The 12,101-nt window shown below is 29.9% G+C and overlaps 2 long non-coding RNA genes across 2 annotated transcripts; both read right to left on the bottom strand.

Moving 5' to 3' along the window:
• Positions 1-458: 458 nt before the first annotated feature.
• On the bottom strand, positions 459-1,824 carry LOC128279465 (uncharacterized). Its single transcript, XR_008269651.1, has 4 exons — positions 1,763-1,824; positions 1,609-1,675; positions 1,475-1,525; positions 459-790 (listed from the first exon to the last, which is right to left on the bottom strand). It is a non-coding gene; the product is annotated as an uncharacterized LOC128279465 (long non-coding RNA).
• A 2,952-nt stretch (positions 1,825-4,776) lies between these two features.
• Positions 4,777-6,397, bottom strand: LOC128296376 (uncharacterized). Its single transcript, XR_008286986.1, has 2 exons — positions 5,980-6,397; positions 4,777-5,360 (listed from the first exon to the last, which is right to left on the bottom strand). It is a non-coding gene; the product is annotated as an uncharacterized LOC128296376 (long non-coding RNA).
• Positions 6,398-12,101: the final 5,704 nt, after the last annotated feature.

The following is a 12,101-nucleotide window of genomic DNA, read 5'->3' as shown; positions in this document are numbered from 1 at the left end:
ATACTAAATAATAAAACATATTGTATTACTTTAAATTTTAAAAGACACACTACAGCAAAACATGCTTTTAGCGGCATTTTTTTGGGCCTATAAGCGCCGCTAAAATTATTTGCGGCGCTTTTACAAACGCCGCAAAAACGCCGTTAAACATAACGCCACTAACATTTTGTGGCGTTTATGAAAAAAAAATGCCGTTAAAAGTCATGACCTTTAGCGACGCTTTCCCACAACGCCGCTACTGGTCATGACCTTTCACGCCCTTTTCCCACAAACGCCACTAAAGATTATAACCTTTTAAAAATTATTTTATTTTAATTAAATAATATTTATTTCTATTTTAAATATTATATTATGTTTAATTTTTGAAATTTGAAATTTAAACTATATACTTTTAAGGATAAATAAAAATATTAATTAAATTAAATTTTCCATTAAAATTTAAACTTCAAAACTAAATATAAAAATTAATGAATTTAAATTTAATACATAAACATTGATTCAATATGTAATTTAATACATAAAAATAACACATACAAACACACAAAATATTACAATTTCTAAAACAAAATTCATCCTCGTGAGAAAAGAATGTCAATTCATCATCACCTCTCATTAATCAAAGGAAAAAGATCAAAAAAAAGAAGAAACAATATACAACAGAGGGCTGGTTCAAGCTTATGTGAAGCCAAAGTATTGCAACGCCTGAATATAACTTAGAGAAGTCCTTTGATGCTTTCAATTCAACCGCCAGAGAATCCAAAACACTGGAACAGAAAGCCAAAGTATGCACCTGTAAGCCAAAGTCAGGCCAATAAGAAAATTACTTATACGACCCTCAAAGCCACATATGTCAAAGCACATTATTTGATCTCTTTGAATTATGATATGGAAAGATAAATTTTTAATAATTCCACCATAATGCACGAATTAGAATTTGTTTCGACAAAAGTCATTGATCATGTTATTAATCATGTGCCTTTACATGTACAGGCGTTGCATCTAAAACCTACATAGTTTAAATAACAAATATCACCAAATCCATGGCCTATCCTCAAACAATCTATTATTTAGATATGTAAACAAGTCAAACAGAAAGCAGCTCATGGCAAAGCATTTTCCTAATCCACTATGTTAGTTGTTTTTATCTTTATTTCTTCCCTGAGTTCAATTTTAAACCTCAAAATATCTAAATATATTGATGTTCAGAATGCTTAATATTGCAGACAACTAACACAATAGTCTAATACTGTTTTATCTACTATGAAAAAATACTAAATTGTAAGTTACATAGAGAAAAATTTCAATTATTTTCACTTCAGAAAGCACCAAAAGAGTTGAACAACCTGCCTAAATTTCATCTGTTAAGGTGGAAAACCTCAGTTACACAAAAGCCTCTCTTAGCATTTTTGAAATAAATAACCAGCAACTACTATGAATCTTATAGCAAAAATATATATAAGAACAAGTATCTTACCTCTGCAATAAAAGGCCATAATTTGCTCAATTGCTTGTTCAACCATTTTGCCTAAAAGGACAACATAGTGTAAGACAGTAAGCAACTACACTGCATAAAATCTTAACACCAAAATGGAAACACCTTTTCTATACCTAACACATGCAAATGTATCTAGTCTTTGAGATGCATATTTTATGCCTTGTCGCATAATGCTCTGACCTAAACAAGATAACACGAAAACAAAGTTACAACCAATTATAACCCAGATGAAACAGGGAAGAAAAATGAGGACTTCTATTGATCAACCTGAGAACAAAACAATACAAGTAAAACGTAGGAAAGTCTTGCAGCGAACACACAAAAGTTCTCGTGCAAATACACCAAGTTCTTTCAAAATCAACTACATCAAATAAATCAAAAGAATATATAAATGTTTTAAATGGAAGAGAGAAAAAAGCTGATTTTTTTTCATTAATTATAACTAAAAGTTCACAAGGCGATAGAAACTAATGCTATTGGAATAATATCTTAAAACAAATTCAATTCAAAATCGTTTTGGTATTCATTTCGCAGCCAAATATAGCCTAATCTATTAAAATAATTATACAATTAAATTAAGTGCTCAAAATTTCCATACTTTCTTGAGAAACAAACGATCGTGAAAAAAAAGTACCTTTGCTCAAAGTGGCTTACATTACATCATTGCGAGATCATTCATCGAGATCGAGGCCTGACTCTGTTGGTGCACCCATTTTTGATAAGTAAGTATCAAGAATAGAAATGATAAAGAAAGGAAGAGACCATTAAGGCTGGTGGTACAAATTTAGCACAAAGGCCGAAAAGGTCAAATAGAAATCCAGAATATCTTTTATCCCTCGAAACCAAATAATGAAATTACATGACAAATGCCTTACTGGTATTTTAACTATAATTAGTACAGTTTTTATATTAATGGATTAAAAGTTTAAAGTTGTGATTAAATAGATTGCCGTGTTTAATATGTTCATTTTCTCTATAGCAAAAGTTTCAAATTAGTAATTATTATTTTGAGTGTTTAAAATTTGTATAATCTATCGATTTCTTAATTCAAAATTATCAATCATATTCAATATATTGAATCAATAAATTATTTGTGCGATGACTGTAGTCTTTTTAAGATAATTTATTCTATTTTCACATATTTTAAAAGTCATGAGTATTACTTTATAGTATTTTATTTGGCCACTATTTTATTTTTTAATTAAATAGAGAAGTGTTTATTAATTATACATATGCATATTTTACAATAAAAAGATAATATGTCGACTCTCCACTTGTTATCATTTTAATATTTCTTGATTGTTTAATTAAATACATTATGATAATCGATGGGTAAAAATGATTTTATTAAATTATTATAATTTCATGAAAAATTTAATACTAAAAATGTAATATAATAAAATTTGCTATTCAAGTGATGGAAATTAACTAATTAGATCTGCTATTAACTAATAAGATCAAGTGATGGGTGATAAAGTGATTCAATATATTTTTGTATTGATGAGATATATTACCTAATTAGATCTCGCTATTCAAGTGATGGAAATTAACCTCGCGATCAAAACGACCTTGCACGAGAAGTGCAGGATCTAACAAATCTCTACGATTTGTAGCAATGAAAATATAACACCTTTGCCAATATCAAACCCATAAAGCTCTATTAGTAGCTGATTCAAAGTAGTTTCCGCTCTGAGTGGTCGCATTATACTGTGGTGGTGCATTGTTTCCTTGAAAATCCCTAACGTCGATCGATAGAAAGAAAGAGAGAAAATCATTTACATATGATCTTAAACACAGCTATGTTTTTCTCCTCACCACTAAATTCATCTATAGTTATCTTCCTACTCATAATTGCAATGATAATTGGCCTGTAAAAGGTACCGAATGTAGCTCATTCTCAATGTCTTATAAAATACCATAAACGATAACCAAGGCAACTATATTTCCATTTCCAATCACTTGATTTAAATCAGATGCAAAATATTAATGCTTAGTTGCAAACTATATCTGCTAAATTCGCCTTCAGATGTCAACAAATGGTGTGGTTTCAACAAATTCTTGCATTAAAAAAAGAAGGGATAGGAGTAGAAACAAGATTATCATACCTAGTTGCTAAAGCATCAATTTCATCAATGAATATAACTGATGGTTTATTTACCTGCAAAAGATAAGAATTTCTCAACAAATTACACAAAGTACATAGCACAACCAAGTATCTGTAAATAAAATAAAAGGAATTTGTACTTATAACATAAAAAAAATAACACAGAAAATACAGCAAGCTGATTTATAGGTGGCCCAACCATCTGCAACATTTTATCTGTTCCCTAATTATTATCATATGCCCAACAATTAACAGCTACATGCTGCCTTAGCAATCAAATATAAGAAACTTATAGCATTATCACCTTGGCTCTCTTAAACAGATCCCTGATACGAGCAGAACTAACACCGACTAAAACTTCCACAAATTCTTTAGAATAAAATTAGAGGTGATCTAAAAGGCATAGAAAAACAAATGTAAAATTTCTTTGTATTAAGTTACTTAGTCCCATATTCCAATAAATACATCCATCCATGACAAAGAAACAGGAAATTGACCTGTAAAGGAAGCATTGCTCAGTCCTGCATTAATTAAAGATAGAACCATAAAATTAGCTTAATTCTGCTGGGCAAAATTGCCAAAGATCACATGTAATTCCTGTTTTAAGTAAAGTCGAAGCCTTAAGGGCTGGTACAAGTTACTAATATCACATGTAATTCCAGTTCATGGCTGTTATAATGGTATTGTACAAGTCAAAAAATAACTTTGCTCATGTAATGATGAAAATGCCCCATCCAAGTTTAATTAGTTGCTGCCAAACTCAAAAGAGCTCATATGACTATTACAATACAGATATACAAAGAAAGAGCAAATTCTACGTTCTAAGTAAAGAAAATGAAAATGTCAAATCATACTTGTAATTAAACTAATTTTCTACCTTTTATAATCTATTAGTAATCCATTTTTAATGCGAAGATAGGAAAAAAAATTTCACTACCACATTTCTTTTGTTGGATCCCTTTTTCTTTATACAAACCAACAAAAATAACTCAAATCAGATAGAGGGAAAAATAATTATTCAGAAGACATGTAACCTTGGGCAATGAACTACCGAGGAAACGACACAACTCATACATAACGGTTAACAATTCTACAATTGATTGCAGAAACAACCAAATATAAATCCTAAATCCAGAGGTGAAAGAATGAGTATTGAAACAAGAGTGACGTAAAAAAATTAAGTAGAATCAACCTGGACCTCTTGGCAATAAATTAGTGGTCTCATTTACATAATCCAAGTGTGGATATTTATAACCCCATGCATTGCATTGCTCACCAAATGTCACACACACACAAAAAAAAGGGTTATGATTAACACATACACTGACCTCCTTATACCCTTTTGTTGATCAATGGGAAAAACTATAAGGCGAATTGAGATACAATGCATTTCAACAGCGAATGCGACTTTCTAAGGCCCTATTTCGTTGGTCAAATCCAAATCCACCAACTCTTGGTTTTTTTGTCTTTTTCTTTCCTTTTTCAGTATAGAAATTCATTCACGTGTTTTATTTTATTGTATTCCCTATATAACTGCACTGCATTTCATTTGCATGCGCCCCCTCTAATCTATATATATATCCTCTTCATGTGTGAGTGGAAAACTATGAAAACCAGTAATGTCGCCTTTCCAAAGCTGGCTGTTTGACTACTAATGGGGGTTGAGGGGAACTGATGGTAACCCCTTGGCGTGCTGACTCTCCATTTCAAGCAGCATCAATGACTTCTGTCTTTGATACCTGTTCCTCTTCGCAGCAAGTGCTGCAAACAACACCAACAAACAATTTTATCACACGCAATCGCAGCATCAGTCAGTTTGCTATTGAAACAAAAGCAGATTAAACCAAACAAACAAGCAACTGAAATGTAGCCATGTTACATCAAACTCGTACAAGGAATGAAACTTACGCTCTCTATTGCTAATCAGAGAAACCAAGCAAAATCAATATAGTTAAAAAAATCCAGCATTCTAAAGCAACCGCCTAATTTTGAACCCAATTAATTCACAACATATTGTTCTTCGGTTTTAATTCTTTTAAATGAATAAAACAAGCAACGAAAACAACACTAAGAAGCTAATTGTAAAGATCTGCTTAAACTAATTATCCACCGAATTAATATCACTTCAAACAATCACTAAAAGTTAAATCCCGTGTTCTGTTTCTCCAGCGAAAGAGAGAGCAAAACAAAACAGCAGCAACCTCAACTGAAATTAGTATATTTAACCGCAGTCAACTGAATTCAATGGAACTTCAAGAATTTCTCAGATTCATTAAGCTTTTCCAAGCTCTTTTCCGCTTCTTCCATTTCCTTAGAAACAAACAAACAAAACCCTAGAAAGAGAGATAGAAAAATGGAAGAAATGTGGATCTGAACTTACCTCTGAAACAATGTTAGGCATTATTTTTTCGTTTAGACGTAAAAAACAAGTTGAAATTTCTTCCTTTGTGAGACTGATGACTTCGTCTGAGGAATAAAGCAAAAAATAAGCTTCTTGAAACTACCAAAACTGGTAGCAAATAGGAAGGCTTTGGAGTTACGAGATCGAGGCTATTGTATTGCAGTCCTTCCATGAAATGCCAATAGACACAACCCCACCTTCAACGCTGCCGTCTGGTTCACTGCCAACTCTTCTATTTCAGAGTCTAACTGGAAATCAAATCAAGACTGCTGCTGGAGAGTTTTTTTGATTAAAAAGAGAAATGGAGGGGTGAGATTGGGAGTGTTTCGAGGATATTAATTTTAGGGAAAAAAATTCGGGATTTCAGAGAGTGGAAAATTTTGAAATAAAACCGCGCCTTTTTGAGATAATTTTTTTGTGGCATTTTTTATAAAAACGCCATTATTGTTAATCTTTTACGGCTTTTTTTTATAAAAACGCCGCAACAATCATTTCATTTTAAATAAAATGATACCTTTTTGTTCTACTAAAAGTTTTTAATTTTATCTATTAAAATTATTAGTTAAATAATTTTATAAAATATTTATTATTACTATTTTTTATAAATTAGTTTTATAAATAAAAATTAAGTACTCTAAAATAAATATCGTGTATTTTAATAAAAAATAAATAATTAAATGACTGTAATTAATTATTAAGTTAAAATTATCTAATGTAAACAATCAATCTCTCACATATCAAATTTTTATTAGAGATTGAGGCGTTAATCATGATTTTATATTATTCTTTTCGATCTAATCTCCATTTCATTAGAGATATTTCTTCCTAACTAAAATATAACTATTTTGCTAGAATTGATGTGAAATGATTTTAGTTTTTGTATTTCATTTTATTTGTTATAATCTGGTCTTATCCAAAATAAATAGTTACCTATTCATATCAATGATCATTACTTTTTTTATTTATTTATCAATTTTTTAAATCTAATATTTAAATATATCAAATGGTTTAGATTAAATATTTTAAATATAAAAGTATTAATTGATTGTAAAAATTTCATCATTTAACAAATCTTAAGTAAACCTTAAATCCTAAACCATTTAATATATATAAAATTTATCTATTATCTCTTAAATAATTTAAACTATAATCATAATTTTAATATATTAAAATTAATATTATCTTTTACAATTATATAAGAAATTATTTAATATATAAATTAAAAAACTAATTAATCTAAACCCTAAATCCCTAACCCCTTAACCTTAAACCTTAAAACCCAACCCCCTAAAACTTAAACCCTAACCTTTAACCCATAAACCATAATCCATAAACCTTACAATAGTAACTCATAAACATTAAACCCTTAACCATATACCGTAAACCCTAAACTATAATGATAATTAATTTAATATTTTAAAATTAATACTATCTCTTTTACAATTATATAAGAAAATATTTAACATATAAATTAAAAAATAATTAGTCATATACCAAAAATCTTTAAAATTATTTTAAATAATAGTATTTTAATTTTTTTCATTTTTGTGGCGTCTTTCAAAAAACACTGCTAAAGATCGAGTATTAGCGGCGTTTTTTAAAAAGCGCCACTAAAGGTGTACTTATAGCGGCGTTTCTTAAAAAAGCGTTGCTAATACTCGATCTTTAGCGGCGTTTTTAAAAAGCGCCGCTAAACCACTAAAATCTCAATACAAAACAATGGCGTTTTACAAAATTAATTTGCAGCGTTTTTTAAAAAAAAACGCCGCTAAAGATCAAGTATTAGCGGCGTTTTCTAAAAAAGCGCCGCTAAAGGTGTACATATAGCGACGTTTTTAAAAAGCGCCGCTAATACTCTATCTTTAACGGCTTTTAAAAAGCGCCGCTTTCAATCAAGCATTAGCGACATTTTCTAAAAAGCGCCGCTAAAGGTGTACATATAGCGGAGTTTTTAAAAAGCATCGCTAATGCTCATTCTTTAGTGGCGTTTTTCATTCAAACACCGTTAAAAACCTGTTTTGCTGTAGTGACATGACACTTTCATGTATTAATATTTCATAAAATAAATTATATGTTTATAAATTTTGTTAACTATAAAAAAATTATTTATTCGGACCGACAAAAGTTTAATCCACGATTCTTTAAAAACCCTAATTTTTCCATATAATAACACAAAACTTTAAACTCTAATGTAACTTTTAGTTTTTATAGTTTCTTTAATTTTTTTATCAATAGTTGAAACAAAAATATGTCACTCGATAATAAATATATATTTCTTAAATCTAAATAATCTAGAATAGCAATTAATTATCAAATATAAATTAATATTCCAAAATTAGAAGCTAAATACAAGGACAAATAATTAAAGAAAACTAATATCATAGAACTTTTGGTGTTTGTGTAACAATGGTAATCTCATTCTCAAAAATTACTATTTCATTATATACAAAATAAATAATTATTTATTAAGAAAAAAGTGAATAAAATTAATAAATAAAGTTTTTATAAAAATATTTAATAATGTTTATATTTTTATTACTAAAATTTGAGTTCGAGTTTGAGACAATCTTGAGTTTAGATATTTTTCAAGTTCATGTTTTTTACTTTTTGATCAAATCGGGTTTAAAACAAGTTTGGGTTCTGGTTTTTTGGTTCGAGTTCTCGAGCTTGGGCCCATTTTGCCTCCTATTGAATTAAGCATTTGTGCGATTTAGAAAAAAATTTTAATGGTGGGGGCTTGTGTCACAGACTATGCACAAAGTGCTGGAAAAAATCTAATTTGAAAATGGTTTTGTTGCATAGAGGAAAAATAAAATTTCGAAAACCAACCTGGTTTGTGATATTTATAGCAGTAAACCTAAGACCAAAACCATACTTATGTTTTTTGATAAGTGAACCCTTGATGTTTTTCGGCTTTGAACCAAATGACCTTCTCCACTATTCTCGTACGACGAATTGCTTTGAGTGTGGCCTTAAACCAATTGAATCAAAATACAGAACTAGAAATAATTTTCTTTTCTTTTGGGGTGAAAAAAAAATTCTCTTTTCAAAATAGAAACCAGCAGAATTGTTATTCTCTAAAAATATATTTAATAGTTGGGAATAAACTCTCTCTATTTTTCGATAGATTAACAATATCTTAAAGTTATGTCTATAGCCTTACCGGTGGCCTCTATTTATAGGAAGAGAATGTAGAACCCTTGTTGAATTGTAGAGGTTTATTTCAAATAGAAAAACAACTCCCTAATCCAACTAGGGGAAAGAAAGGGGCTAATAGGGTGTGCTTCCCCTCATATGTATTATGATGGGGATTCGAGCCTCTCATTGTATTGGGCACAATTGCATGTATTTTCTGGATTTTTAACTCAACACTTTATAATTTAGTCTAACCCGATGCATATTTTTAAATTTTCCAAAATAAATATTAATTTTCGAATTAAATAATTTTTTCATCCCAATTTTATCTCTGGTAAAATTATGAAGATTTTCCCTTAGGTAAAATTTTCAAAAAAAATATATTAATAGTTCACAATCAACTTGTTCACTATGACCGAATGGTTTATTTTCATTTTAGAGCTTTAAAATAGTTTAAAAACATAAACTCATTCTTCCAATCATTTTTAACTAATTCATCCACATTTGCAAATGAATCATTTCTCATTTTCATTTCCATTTTGAGAAAACCACATTCATTTCCAAATGATTCCATTTCTCTATTTCAAATAAATCCATAACCATTTCTAAATGTTTTCCATTTCTCTATTTTTGTTCATTCTATTCATTTTGATTCAAACACGCAATTCATTTATGTTTTCAATGAGCTAGTAGAGGGACCGATTGATCATACGTAATTAGGGCTCAAACTATTTATATTTAAGTTTCATTTTTTCGTCTATTAATTATAAAATTATTTTTTCACGAAGTCATGCAACTTTAGTATTGTGACCGAGCTCTCCTTAACGACATACCATTACGAAAATAGCTATTCAGTACTCATCTAATGAACTTGTCATAAGTGTGTTACCCTCATAGGATATCATTGATATCTTTGGGATAATATCTGTTACATCTTTCTTCATGAAAAGCCAATCATTGTCAAATAGTGATCAAGTCATTCATCATAAAGATGAACAGCCTGTGGCCATGTTTACTTTTCATCAACCATGTATTGCCAGTGAGAGCATATCATGTACCTATGTTTCGGGCTATGAATTCCATATTTGTGAATGACGGTACACACTTAACATGTCGTCAAGTGTAGTAGTCAATTCGGGTCAATTATGCACTTAAGGAGCTTGTTTTCTATACAATCTAGGATGTTATGTTTCATTTTCAGTACTTAGGCATTGGGATATAATATTAATAAAATAAGTGTTTTTTAATACATTTTATAAGTGTTGTTAATAAATGCTAAAAGTAACATATTTTAACCTCATTCTTAATGCATTTTTGGGTGATTATTTGCTGTTGGTTGTGAATTTTATGCTTCTAATCCTTTAAATTCATGTTTTGATGCTTTCTAGAGCACTTGGGAACAAAAGGAATGAAAGACGAGCGAAAACCAGAAAATCAGAGCCAGCTACAAGTTTCATACGAGCTGGCCCATTCTACATGACCATGTGACCCACACGGGCTACCACATAGCCATGTGGTAGGCCATGTCGATTTCGTAAATTTTCACCTTAAACTACGGGAAATCGTGTTTTTTTAAGTTTTTTGGGCATTCTAAGACGTGTATATGAAAAAAAAGAAGATAAGAGAGAGTCGTCATAAAATACACAAGAAAACAACTCAAAAACACATTGAAGTTGATTTTGAAGCAGATTTCCATTAAGATTGAAGATTCCCAATTGATTTCTTAGGAGATTATCATGAGTTTCTTTATTTCTTTCGGTTATGTTATGTTTTGGATGCTTTTATTTTCAAGCTTGAACTAATTTTCTAAATACCTAGGGGAAATGAACCACATGATGGATTCTATCGTTTGATTTTTATTTTACGTAATAAATATTTAGATCTTATTCTCAATTATATGTGCTTAATTCTTGGTTTAATATTTCTAGACTATTATTCCATGTTTGATGTGCTTAAATCAAAGGAGGAATAAACCCTTTTTAAGAGTAGATCTTGCGTAATTGAGTGGAGTTGCATGCAATCCTAGATATAGGACGACATAAATCTACTAGATTAGAGTAAAATCTAATAGGGGAATCCATAACCTGAGTTAATAAGATAATTGGGGTTTTAATTAGAAAGAAATTTCAATTAATCAACCTAGAGTCAGTTGCTCTTACTCTCAAAAGAGATATTAACATAAGTTAGGGATTTATACAGATCAAGATACTAAGTAAAGGAATTGTGTAATTTAGATTGATAATGACAGATGAAATCTAGGTGGATTCTTTATTGGGTATTGTTTTGCTTCTTAGTTGTTAATTGTTTATTTTCCTGATTTGTTCTTTGTCGCGTTCGTAGTTAATTAATTTAGTTAATTTTAGTTTTAAGCAATCACTCGAATTTATTGGTTAAAAATAGAAAGACGGTAATTACTAGTACTTTTTGTAACACCCCAAACCCGGCCTAGACGGATGGCCAAATTTGGTGATGTCACATAGAATGGAATTTTGAAAACTAATTTATTACGATAAAACTGTATTCGTTTGTTACTCTTATTGAACTCAGAAATCGCTTACTCATATAGTTGATTGTTTTAAAACATAATTCGTTGTGGATCATTTATTAAAAAAAAGTTCATTTTATGGAAAACCTTGGTTATTAGAAAAATCCGTATTTTGTTACATTTGAAGTTGTGAGTTCGTAAAATCAGTTAAAATTTCCAAAGTTAAAGCAAAATAGTCCATAAAGTCTAACTATATAAAAATACCCCATAATCAATAAAACCATAAAATAAAGTAAAGCAGTTTAAATACGTGTGGCCATCATCGAGTCCTCCGCTGCACCGAACCGTCAGGTCTGGGGATTACCTGTAAAGTTAAAACAGAAGAGGGTGAGTTTATGTAAACTCAGTGTGTAATCCCCACAGAAAACATACATATATCCAATCACAATCAAATAGTCAAATGCAGTCTGAGCCTAAACCC

The sequence above is a fragment of the Gossypium arboreum genome, chromosome 8 (assembly GCF_025698485.1).
Source record: "Gossypium arboreum isolate Shixiya-1 chromosome 8, ASM2569848v2, whole genome shotgun sequence".
Lineage (NCBI taxonomy): Eukaryota > Viridiplantae > Streptophyta > Magnoliopsida > Malvales > Malvaceae > Gossypium > Gossypium arboreum.
Note: the sequence above shows the minus strand (reverse complement) of the source record. Positions and strands in the feature narration are given on the sequence as shown.